The sequence below is a fragment of the Stegostoma tigrinum genome, chromosome 6 (genome assembly GCF_030684315.1).
Source record: "Stegostoma tigrinum isolate sSteTig4 chromosome 6, sSteTig4.hap1, whole genome shotgun sequence".
Taxonomy (NCBI): Eukaryota; Metazoa; Chordata; class Chondrichthyes; order Orectolobiformes; family Stegostomatidae; genus Stegostoma; species Stegostoma tigrinum.
The window spans coordinates 93,705,639-93,719,519 of record NC_081359.1 but is presented as its reverse complement, the minus strand read 5'-3'; positions in this window follow the sequence as shown (position 1 = coordinate 93,719,519).

Sequence of the window (13,881 nt, the reverse complement as noted above, 5' to 3'; positions counted from 1 at the left end):
ACCAAATCGAGAGTCTTCAAATTCTGAAAATATTAAAGAGCAAAACACCATACCACATAATAGACACAATCCTCTAACGTTCTCAGCACATCCCACCCACTACTCTCCCTGATAACCCCCATTTGGTCATCGCGCAGAAAACACGCTCCATAATTACGCATTTTGAACACACTCAAGTAACCCTCAGATTGAGAAAACTCTGTTAATACTCAGTAACAGCACACTCAAGTAACACATTGAGAGCACACTCTGAACACGCTTACTTCTAGAGTAAACTCCACTGATGGACTGTACACAAACAGAAATTGCTGGAAAGGCTCAGCAGGTCTGGCAGCATCTGTGGCCAGAAATCAGAGTTAATGTCTTGGAAACACTTCCTTTGTCATCCTGTTTTCTGAGTGCCTTCTATGTGCTGGGTAAAGAAGACTTGCTTTGGCATTTGGAACTCAGGCATCCTAAGCATATGCTGGGCCAGTAGCCAGCTGGTTTGTGGCCTTGATTATGATGCTATTGGCTCCTTCAAGATCGCAATGTTAGTATGGCTATTCTTCTAGCTGATGCTGAGAATCCACCTCACACAGCATTGGTGGTACTTCCCCAAGGCCTTGCCGTGGCTCCTAAATGTAGTCCAAGTTTCAGAGGCCTGTAGAAGAGTCAGAAGGGTAACTGCCTCATACACAAGCATCTTGGTATCAGGTTGTTGACTTGCTCACCAAGCTGGCTTGTTCTCATTCGGACCTTCATCAACATGCTAGCTGACATCATCAGTGGAGCCTCCAATGAAGTAATGTTATTCTAGTCCACTTGGAGTTTATACTGTTTGGTCTGTTATGGTGTGTATTGTCATTTCCAGTTTCGAACTGTATGGGTTTGTGTATGGGTTCCAATTCTATATGTTTGTTGATTGCATTATGGGTGAAGAACCATCCATCCAGGAATTCCCATGCATGTTTATTAAAACTGAAAGAACTGCCGATGCTGTAAATCAGGAGCAAAAACAAAGTTGCTGGGAAAGCTCAGCGGGTTTGGCAGCACCTGTGAAGAAAAAAGTCAGAGTTAATGTTTTGAATCCAGTGTTCCTTCCTCAGAACTAAGGGAGGCTCTGAGGAAGGGTCACCAGACTGAAACATTAACTCTGATTTTTTTCTTTGCAGATGTTGCCAGACCTGCTGAGCTTTTCCAGCAACTTCTGTTTGTGTAAGTACGTGTCTATATTTGGCTTGGGCTATTATGGTTACCTTGTCCCAGTTAAATTGACAGCCTTCATTGTCTGAGTGTGCCGATATTAAGGAGACTTCATCATGCTGTTTTTCTGGTGTTCATATATTCTGATGGCTAATTTCCTTCCTGCCTGTCTGACATAATGGGGTGATCCACCAACCAGGTGTTTCAATCTCTGTTGTAGGTCCTTTGCCAGTTCTGTGAAGGTGCGCCTGGTAGGGAGACAATGGGTCTGAGGGGGATCTCTGATTTGGATGTCTGGAAGTCCATTGAAATGGGGGTTGTTTGTGCCTTCTGGTTTCATTCCCGTGCAGTCCATCCTGGTTATCAGTCCTACATCCTTTAGTCTCTTTAGTGTTTGGGAGATCCTGTCACCGAGCTGTGGCGTTGGATCTATCACCATCTGTTGGTAAGTGGTTGTATCTGCGAGCAATGCCTATGCTTAACATAGTCTGGTTTGTTTATAATGACGGTTGTGCGCCCTTCGTCTGCTGATAGGATTATGATGTTCTTGTCTTTCTTGAGTTTACCTAGTACTTTTCTCTCTGATGTGTTCAGGTTGTCCCCTTTGTACCTTCTGTGTAGTGTAGGGATTATAGTTTGTCACCTTTACACAAACTGGCCCAAGGACCTGCAACAGAGATTGAAACACATAGTTGATGGATCGCCCATTCCATCCCACTCAACACAAGAATTCCTCAATACCCTCAAGAACATAAAAATCAGGGACATTGAGATTATGGTATCCTTTGACATCACAGCTTTCTTCACGTAAATCGACACACCGCTAGCCAAAGAAACAGTGGCCACAAAGACTTCCTTTTCCTCCCAGGATGATTAGCATATGGGGGTCACAAGGTGTCCAGGAAGAAATTACAGTTTTGTGAACAGCACATTGAATACCTGGGTAGACTGATTTCTAAAGGAACTAAGATGATAGCGCCAGATCAGATTGAGGCAATTGCTGAAGCCCCCAGACCTGAAACAGTAGGACAGATGATGACATTTTTGGGAATGGCAGGATTTAGCTCAGATTGGATCGGACAATATGCTGAAATTACAGCGCTTTAAAGGAAAATAATGAAGGAGGCTGGACATTCACACTTGAGAAATATCTTATAGTGGAATGAGGAAGCTGCAACAGCTTTTAACACCCTCAAACAAGCTCTGCAGTCAGCTCCAGCATTAGCTTTGCATGACTATGAGAAGCCTTTCCATTTTTATGTGTCCAATAGACAGGACGGATACGCTGCTGCAGTACTTATGCAGAAGTCAGGCGTAGGGGGACCTAAGCAACCCATTGCATACTATAGCACCTGACTAGACGAAGTGGTTCGGGGATATCTGCCCTGCTATCAAGGGTTGGCAGCTGCACATTTTGCGTATGAAAAAGCATCCTCTGTAACAGTGGGCTACTCTATTATCCTGCAGACACACCATAAAGTAGTGAAATTGTTAGAAAAGGGACAATTTGTACTGAAGCCAGCCAGAATAATGGCATATCGGATGCTACTGACTTTCCCCGACATAACTATACAGAGGTGAGCCACCAGAAACATAGCAGACTATGTTCCACTGGTACATTTAAGTCGTCATGTAGATTAGATGGGCTTCAGATTGGTATGGCAGGTCGGCACAACATCAAGGGCTGAAGGGCCTGTACTGTGCTGTAATGTTCTATGTTCTATGTTCTATTACTAGAGGAAGCAGCAACGCCGACCGGTAGCAATGACAACATACTTAAACTACTAGACCTGTGCCTCACCACACACTTCATCATTAATGGTCAAGTATACAAACAAATCAACGGTACACCAATGGGGTCACCCATCTCAGTACTCATTGCAGAAGCAGTAATGCAAAAGGTGGAACACACCATCCTCCCCCACATTCATCCTAATCTGTGGATCTGGTATATAGACCACATATTTGTTATTATTAAATGCAACAAATTAGTAGAGACCCACCACCTCATCAAAAGAGTGTTCACAGGGATTAAATTCACAAGGAAAGAAGAAAACAACCCTCAACTTCTGTTTCTGGATGTTAAAGTTGAGCGTATGACCAATGGGGAGTTCCAATCCTCAGATACAGAAAAGCAACCCACACTGATCAAATCTGCAACTTCCACAGCAACACCAAAACGTCCACAAACAAAACTGTATTAGGACACTATTTAAACAGGCCAGGACACAGTGCAACACTCCAGAAATACACAGGAAAGAAGAAGAGCATCTGTACAAAATCCTCACTATAAACGGATATCCCCACAACTTCATCCGCAGATGCCTATTAAACAGACAAAAATAGGAGGACACTGTACACCCTAACAAACTTGCCACACTGCCCTACATCAAGAACATATTGGAACTGACAACAAGACTCCTAACACCACTAGGAGTCATGATAACCCACAAACCCACAGCCACTTTACAACAAACACTCACAAGGATTAAAGATCTCATTCCCACAACATGCAGAACCAATGTGGTTTACAAAATACCATGCAATGACAGCCACAAACATTACATCAGACAGACAGGAATGAAATTAGCCATCGGAATAAATGAACGTCAGTTAGCAGCAAAACGGCACAACGAACTCTCCCTAATATCGATTCACTCAGACAATTGGGACAAGGTAACCGCGGTAACTCAAGCTAAGCATAGACACACATGGGAATTCCTAGAGGCATGGTTCTCCAACCATAATGCAATCAACAAACATATACAATTGTACCCCATATACAAAGGCACAAACATTAGCCCCCTCCCCTCCCCCCACTTCTATGGACTTCCTAATGTACACAAACCTGACATCTCCCTCAAACCCATTGCTTCTCTACAAGGCGCACAGATATTGTGTAAAATTGGCTCTTTTAGCCTCTTGTCTCATTTCAATTTATCCTTCCTTGGCTCAATATCAATTTACTTTGTTTATTATGTAACTATGGATTCCTATGTTTACTTGCATGAATGCATGTTTGTATTATTGTTTTGCTGCAATCTACCTTAACCAATAACAAAGTTGATTCTAGTCTGAGCTGAGCTTGTTGACCTTACAGTAGAATTACAACTGACTCTTGGGAAAGAAAGGATATTCAACCAACTTTACTGCACCTGTTGACTGTTCAGCACTCTTGTGTCTGCAGAAGTTGCCCAAGGGTAAAATCAGAAATGGCTGTAATACCAACATGAGCGATCACTCGCCAATATTCAACATCTGCACTTAGATATTAACAAGTGCAACTAAAAGTGATTCTAAAGGCCCACAGACCGCAGTCCTTCAGGAGAAAGATGAAAAGAGCCAACCCAAATCAAAATCAATAAAAGAAGAAGAAACTGAGAAGGAAGCCTTCTATCAAATGTAATGTGCGGTATGCTCCCTAGAAAGTCTACAAACATTCTTCAATTTTCTTTGTGCTGGCATTATTAAATCCATTGCTTCAGAGCAGACATCATGAATTGCTTAAACTCCTCCATGTCAGATTTTTTTCGTGATAAAAGCTTGATCTTTGTCCCCAGCTGTTTAACTGTATCCACAATCATCATCCTTCTGGTCACCAATTCTTGTAACTCCAGACAAGCTCCATAACATTTTTATTCTGTGATAACATGCTGACCAATAGCAGCCCCCATTGCAAAAGAATCACAGGATACATAGCCAGGTTCAAAATATTCATCTGTATTGACTTGTTTGCTTTTGACAAAATTTTCAGTGTATGCAGTTATTTTCTTCATGAGGTAAGCTTTCCCAGTGCCTTTGTCAGGTTTGTTTTCAGAAACCCTCACAGACTTGATGCATTAACAAGACACTGGCCTGTTTAGAAAAACACAAATCCTTTATTACCAAGCAAGTACAAGCTGTGGAGAATCACTGTACTTAACCTGCCAGAGTGCAGAGCCTTGTAAGCAATTCTCCCCAAGCAGAGGACAGTCCCCACTTTTTATACTTTACTAAGTGCATTATACATAAAACAATTTTACATCTCACAATGACATGATACATGAAACAGTTACTACAACAGACAAAGACAAGATACAAAACAATTATTACATCAAGAACATAAAAGACCAGGATATAGTATTGATCGTTCGTGAAGTGACTGCTAATGGCAGGAGGCGATTTCAAGTTGTTAATGTGACAGAATGTAATTTCAAGTTGCCGATGTATCTGGCTTGAACAAGGTCAGTGCCCTGGCGCCTTTGTCAGAGACAGAAGTTACATACTTCAGCAGTCTCACACCTTTACAAATGGTCCTCACTTAACCTTATTTGAGACAGTTTCCACGTACCTCTGTGCAGGAAGATAAAGACTTGCACAGTTTAACTCTAATTCTATTCAGACAGGAAGCTTAAGGCAGTGTCTGCATACCTATGTGTAGGCAGATAAAGGACATTAATTTATAGAAATATAGAAATAAATGGGATGTTATCCCAATAACATCTCACCTTGATTTACTCGCTCCTTACAAAACTCCTGCAGTGGACACAACTAACATAAAATAAACTTTGTGCATTTTTAAGTCATCTCATATCAGATTAATTTACATTTAAACCAAAAAATAAGACACTAAAGTTAAAATCCTTTCATACACGTGAAACTCCTCATTATATGGGCGAACATATTAATATGTTGACATCTTGTGGTTACAAAGTGGATTGTATTCAAATTTTAAACAGCTATGACAAAGCAAAAACACTGACTAATCAAAGCTGCTGATCTACAATACTATATTGACAATTATTTGGTTTACTTTACTCATTAAAAAACTCAATTAATTAATGTAAGTCATGTCAAAGCTAAAGTTGTTCTCCTTGAAGCAAAGAAGATTATGAAATTTGATTGAGTGTTCAAAATTAAAAATAGTTTTATATAATGAATAGGATGACTGTTCATTAAAGCAGGAGGATTGGTATTCAAGGGAGAAAAATGTGATGAGGTTGGCAAAACGACCACAGGTGATTTGAAGAACTATTTTTAGGGGACACAATCTGCTTTACTCTAACTGACAAGGTGGTGAAAGGTGATTCAGGGCAATAAAAGCTCTCTCAAAGGATGATACAAGCAAAATGAGTCATGGAGTCATACTGCACAGAGAGGCCCTTCAGTTCCTTGAGTCTGCACCAACCTAGCTACAATTATCCCACTTTCCAGCACTTGGCCCATAGGTTTGATTGTCATGACATTTCAAATACTCATCCATGTACCTTTTAAAGGCTGTGAAATTTCCTACATCTAATGTCCTCCCAGATAGTGTCATCTACACAGTGACATTTGTGATACAAACTTTAATCTGCCAAAAATAACCAAATCGTACTTATATAATGCCTTTAATGCAATCAGAAAATGCCCAAGGCAGTTTACAGATGCATAAGGAAAAACATAAACATTTAGACGAAGGAGTTATTAGAACAGTTAAAGAAGTAGAGTTTAAGGTGGACAAAAGGAGATGGAGGGAATGGGTTGGCAAAAGCAGAGGACTGACATGCACATTGCTCCCCAGAGAAGCCAACTGAATATATCTGAAATATACACCAAAATTGAGAACAAAATATGACAGGGTGCCTTCATGACAGAGATTAGAACCATGTCCTGGTTGTAACTAGGAATTTCTGTACCTTAATGAAAAATAGAAAGTGCTGGAGAAACTCAGCAGATCTAGCAGCATCTGTTGGAAGAAAAACAAAGTGTTTATTTAGACACAATTACCAGCCCTTCCTCACTATTTTTAGTTATGACAATAGGTCCCTGGGCTCAAAATGTAATATAGATCTAAAGGGTGGTATTTATGTCTAAGCAAATGTTCTCTTTTCCTCTCTACAGATGCTGCCAGACACAGAGTTTCTCCTGCACTTTCTGTTTTATTTTGTTTCAAATTTCTATCATCTGCAGGTGTTTGTTTTTATTCCACTTAAAGATCAGATTAAGCCACATAAGCAAACTCTCTCCAGACCAATAATAACTACTAACCGAGGACTACAATATAAATTGTCAATGTTTTAAAGTGCGTCCTGTAGGTTCATTAACATTCTGATTTTGTGATGATTTACTGTGTAAAGGTATGAATCCCTTAACTGCTTTAAATATGTCATGGTTTAATGATGAGTGGTTGTAATGCATTGAGACACCTGTATTCATCCTCAGATGCAAATATTACCCCCCACTTGAATTGTTGCATACTGCCTGACAGTATCAGTGTAAGGAGCAATTCAACTTTAAAATCCCAGTACCAGCCTTCCATTGTTTTTTTTTGTAATAAAGACGTTGTGACTTTACTTTGTTTATCATCTCTAATGAATAAAATTAATTTTAGTTCAATGAAAACCTGCAGGAGAAACCAATCTGCGGTAGTTTTAAGTCTCTATAGCTCAGCACAATCCTCCTTTTAGCATTCAAAATATATGGGGAGAGGAGAGTGGAGCAGAGCTCAAGTATTGGAATGGGCATGGAGCAGCGATCCAGTGTTGGATGTCTGGGGGAGTAGAGTACAAGTGTCAGATTGTAAAGGGGGAGCCGAGTCTGATTGTTGATTTATCCACTAATGATTGGGTTCTTCCTACAGCCTCGGATGCATAATGTAACTTACAGTGTTACTGACCAAGATTTTTTGGAATTTCTTTTTACAAATACTTGTGATATTCAACGTCCTGACAGAAGAGGGCAGAAAGCATTACACTTCTTATAGAGCTCACAAGAGAAATGTCTGTAAAGGGTAGGCATTAAAATTTAAATAGTATAGACGCAAAGAATATAAAGAGATGACAGTCAGCAATCGTAGGTTTAATTTTTACAATGGTTTTAAAATGTTTTTCTCTTTACAAGAATAATAATTCCTAGAAAATCAGTATTGATGTTGTTTTGTTCTTAAATAAAGTATCCATTTAAGGAATCGATTTTGGTGAATTCATAACAATATGAAGCATGGGTGTTTAAATTGCAGTAGGTTAACATAAAGCATTCAAGCTGAAAAATTTGCTAATATTCTTGAGATTTTGTTGAGTCTTTTTGTGTTGCACTTCTCAAGATAATTTTTTTGAGTCTTTTTGTGTTTCACTTCTCAAGATAATTCGCAAGAAATAACAAAGCAAAACAAAAACAACACCTATGCTGAATGAATGGAGAGTGTTGATTGGTTGACAAGTGGGGTCTGACAGGTTGAGGTGTTGCATGGAGAATGAAATTAGTGATGACTGAATATGACTACCAAGCTTTGTTCAGATTTTAGATTAGGCATGTTGACTCTGATTGGTGAAAGCATAACACTGGTGAATGAACCAGACAATAGCTGTCTTATATTTTGTTGGGTTAAAACAAATGCTGTGCTGGAAATGTTTTTTCTTTCTGCAAAGAACAATCAATGGATGCACATATATACGTACATACCTCAGCAGATGGTGGGATTTGAATTCAAATAATATCTGAAATTAAGGGTCAAAGTTGGTTCAATTACAAAATCAATTATTATTATTAACTATTCAACAATTCCACGATTCCTTGTTCAGGGCAATTTCTTGATTAATTATAATCAACCAGCTTTGTTTAAAATGTGAACAAAGATTGGCAGTTAACTGTCAGACTCAATAACTGGTGCATTTTCCATGGCAACCTAACAGAGTCTAATTGCTTATTCTTAGGGCTGCCCATATTTGAGAGACATAAAATGGCTGAGAGCTAAGTTGTTCCTCTAGCCTTGTAGAAAATGGCTGACAAGTGGTTAAACAGAATTAAAAACTTTCTCAGCATTAACGTGAGTCACAATGGTTTGAGAAGGGGTTATTCTGAAGCAAAAAGGAACCTTGCACAAACAACAGCTACAAAAAAAGTTGTTAGAGACAGTTTGATAAGAAGCATCCAAGGACAGCAGCTTGAAGATTTGTAACAAACGCCAAAGGGAAAAGTAAACTCCCCCTATGACAAATACAAATGAACTATTGGGATTAGGGATTGTAAAAAAAATCTAGAGAATCAAACAAATTCATTAAGCTACTACAAGTGATTGATTCCAGTCTCATTAATGAAAGGAGATTGTCCCATTAGGTGAAAAGAGTTAGTTAAGACAAAGGGTATAGGTCTCATCCCAGAAGACAGTATGCGGTCTGCCTAGGTCTTGGTATGGCTGTGAAAACAACAGATAATGGCATTTTGCAATAATTAGTTGTTTCTTTGAAATTATTTACAATATTATGAAATAGGTTCTTGTTAAAGATTCTACAGAATATCACAGAGATTGATTTCAATGTAATTATAAATACACGTATAAATAGCAAAAATATAGAGATCACTTAAAGGCATTAGGGAAAAAGATTCAAAAAAAATGTGAAAGTTAACTAGTCTCAAATAGCCTTATCATTAAAGGAATGCCTCATGCACCCTGTAACAAACAAATTGCTCACAACTCATTAGCTACAGAATGCTAAATGTAGGGGTAAATATAAAAGCTTTCTATACAACTAACTTTATAACAGAATTAACATTCCGATTCCTATAGCAGTTAGTAAGAACCAACTGTCTTTTGTATAATTAGGACAGTGGGAAATACAAGATAGGTAACAGAATTTGATAGAGATAACAAATGAATACAATGAACAACAGAATTCAAGCACGTCTTAGAGATAAGCAAGTTTGGGACATGCCCGAAGGAGTATAGCTGGTAACTTTGGAATGCCTAGCAAATAAAAATTGAAAGATTCCAACACCTGGTGGTTAAATTATCTGCTAAACATCATGAGATCGTGGGGAACCTAAAGCTGTCCTTAGGAGTATCTATCATTGATTTGGTGTTTCACAAGATTGGATGTATAGAATAAGGGAGGAGGGCACAGTAACCACATTGTATGTGATTATTGTAACACAAAATGTGTAAAAATACTGTATCCCGCTGTGAAAATGACAGCATCCTCACGTTGAGGCCAGATTTAGGGAGAGTTTTTGGCTTTTTGCCTGCACAATCCAGTGACTGCTTGAATAAAGGCTTTCACTTGCCTGAATTCTGCCTCTGTGTCCTTGTCTCTGATAAGGTTGGGGGATGGGGCGGTAATGCTCCTACACCAACCAATAAGCATTTCCCTCTTTTGTGGGATAAATGGTGAAAAATAACTGCACAGAGGTCGGTATCCTGTCACCATGTCACCGTCTGTTCACATGTGCACAGTGCACTATCTGTGACCTGCCAGCTCAGAGTCAGTCCCTGAATTCAGGAGAATCTTTGAATTCCTGCTTACCTCTGTCAGCCAGGGCTTCCTGATTGGCCCAGGTTAAAAACTTCACTCAAACGCCTCATAATCAATAAGATCCATTTGGTTCCAATCACCTCCCTCCGCCACTAAGTCCAGGAATGTAGGACTGCTCTTTCTCTGGTATCTTCTCCTGTGACACTTCTGCTCCAGGTTCAGTTCCTCTGACTCAGACTTGGACACGGATGACCTGTACGGAATGTAATCCATTTTTTGCATCTGGAGAGTCTCCGGAGAGCTTCCTCCTCTACTTCTCATGGTAATGGTATCAAGGCTACATCTATCTCAGACTCTGAAGTTTCCTAGATGTTAGACGAAGGTGGAGAGCTCCATGGCTTCTGACAGGCATTTTGGTTATTGTGAGCAGCCAGGTATATTTTGCTCCCGCTAATTGCAAGGTAGCAGCTTTCAGGTGGTCCACATGTTTGTTCAAGACTGCCTCACCTACCTGAACTTTGTAAGTCATGGGACATGATCTCTTGTTGACTTCGCCTTGTACCATTGCAGGGCTATTTCTGTTGTTTTGGCACAAAACTTCATCCCCTGAAGCAAAGTGTCTCTCTCACTTAGAGGGACCATATGGCTGGCATTGGCATTCCTGTTACCATTTCGTCCTTCCCTGCCACCAAGTCCACGAATATAAGGTTTAACCTGGTGCAGAGTCTTATCCCCATCAGCAACTCTGCTGGAACTATCCCTTTAGGTGCATGAGTAGTGGTCCTATAATCGAACAGGAACTGGGAAAGTTTGGTATTGAGTGAAGCTGTAGGCTGTTTCTTTAAGCTTGTGTTCAATATTTGGGCCATTCTTTCTGCCAGACCATTGGATGATGGCTGGTATGGAGCTGTCCTTACATGCTGAATGCCATTTGACTTTAGGAAATACTCGAATTCCCTGCTGGTAATTGATCTACTACTGTCCATGGCCAATAGGATTCTGTGTATCATGAGCAATGCTTGCAGATTTTCAATTGTCCCTGAGTTTGCTGAATGAACTCTACGAACATCCAATCATTTTGAATAGGCATCCACAATGACCAGAAACATTCCACCAATGAAAGGACTGGCATAATTGACATGTAACTGAGTCAGGGTTTACCTGGCCATTCCCATGAATGTCACCAACAACAATTTCTGTCCTTGTTGACACTTTCGGCACTACACCACCGACGCAGCTATGTCAGCATCCAATTGTGGCCATCAGACATAAGTTCTTGCCAATATCTTCATTTTGGATGACCCTGGTGGAATTCAGTCAGTATGTGGCAGTGACCTTTACTCAAGACAATCACTCCCCATAGAAATATACCATCCTCTACAGTGATCTGGTCTCACTGGGTTCAGAAATGTTTCGATCCTGGTTGTGGTGGACCTTCTGTTTCCCCCAATACCACCAACTGTTTTAGTTTTGCCAGGACAGGTTATTTTCAAATATTGACAGCCGTGACCATAAGGAAGTCCAGAAAGTTTAAAACTAGAATAGAGTCTTCCAGGGGAGCCAACACCTGTGGAGTATCTGCCAATGGGAGGCAGCTCAAGGTATCCATATTAACCACATGGCCTCCTGGACAGTGTTCCAACTTGTACTTGTATGCACTGAGAATAAAGGCCCACCACTGAATTCGACCATAAGCAATGGGCGACACAGTTTTGTCTTCTTTAATTAACCCTAGCAGGGATTTGTGGTCCACTACATTGACTATTTCAATGGTAACGCTACTGAATGTGTGTGTGACGCTGTGAGAATAATAAATGGTGTAATGAATGAACATTAATTTGTCATGAACCACAAAAATCCTGACTGGCATTTGAATGTAGAGCTGACACTGTAGTTTTAGTCTACTGGCTCCCACTTGTGCCAGATTAATTGAAAAGAACAAGGTGTGGGGGCATCGAATTATTAAGTCTCAAGCTCTTCATCAATTGTTGTGTGGACTTGTGCTTACTGTTTTTCAATCTCCACTGTTAGATATTATTTCAATGCAGAGATTTTCTAATGTACAATTTTCCTCTTTTTACATTCAAGATCCACTACAAGAAAGATCATTAATGAAACAAGTAAACAAGGATTTCATTATGTATCTCATTACTAATGTATTTGGTGATGTTGGTGAAAATGTCACTTCTCACTTTTAGCTGCTTCCTGATTTTTTGTATTTCTGGTAACAATAGCCTTGATGGTAACAATTTATATAAAGTGGTCTCGGGCAAAAGTAAAATGGGCAGTAGATTAGTGGTGGCCATTTAATGCTTTGCCCAATTTTCTGTTCAAAAGTCCCAAGAACAAATACGTGTTTCTGGAATTGGCAGACATGGGGATGATTCTGAAGAACACCGGAGCTATTCAAAATTAAATCTCTGATTTCCATATTTAAGGGAATTACCATTTATTTTAGGCATTTCAGGGAATGCACCTTGAATTTAGCAGGGGGACTGAAAAATACATAGATTCAACACAAGCTGAGTCACTGTTATAGTTTAAATTCCTCTAACTTCCAAACAAAAAGGTGTTGTAGGCTACTAATTGCTTCTTGAATCCTAAGCCTGAAGATAAGTCCTTGGCAATTACCTACCAAACCAGAAGTTGGTGCTGTGAATTTTTACTGTGGTTGGGTTGAAGAAGCACGCCTTGAGTTACCAGGATCAGAGCAGAGATCAAACCCGTGCTGTTAATGTTAATTGGATCCACATACTAACTGTGGGAGTCAGCTTAAAACAATTGTTTGCTTCCTTATAATATTTGCCGCTCCTGGAACTGGACATTCATATCAGATCAAGGAGACCATTAAGTCCAGCTTGGAGTCCGAGAAGGAAACCATTCAGTCCACTGTACATAGGAGAGTTCTCCTTAAGGCCTTTTTAGCTAATACCACCTTTTGCCCATTTGAGCCCCTGCAATTATCTTACTCCAGATAATTAACCAATATCCCATTGAAAGCTTTGCCCACACATTAAAGAAAATCCTTGACACTAACGTGAGGTGCAGAAAGTGTTAAAATCATTGGAAAACTCAGAGTTCCTACAGTGTGGAAACAGGTCCTTTGGCCCAACAAGTCCAAACTGAACCTCAGAGCACCCACCTAGACCCATCCCCCTAATCTACACCACCCTGCACACTATGGGTTATTTAGCATGATCAATCCACTTAACCTGCACATCTTTGGGGAGGAGGAAACCCACACAGACACAGGGAGAATGTGCAAACTCCACACAGACAGTCGCCCGAGGCTGGAATCGAACCTGGGTCCCTGGTGCTGCCAGGCAGCAGTGCTAACCACAGAGCCACTGTGCTGCCCCATTCATGACAGCTTCACCCTGACAACTATTGACCAAGGCGTTTAGTATACGCCTTGGCACAAAATAAAACAAAACACTCATCATGTTGGTGAAATGCCATCCTGGGTACAAAATCAGAATCACTGGTG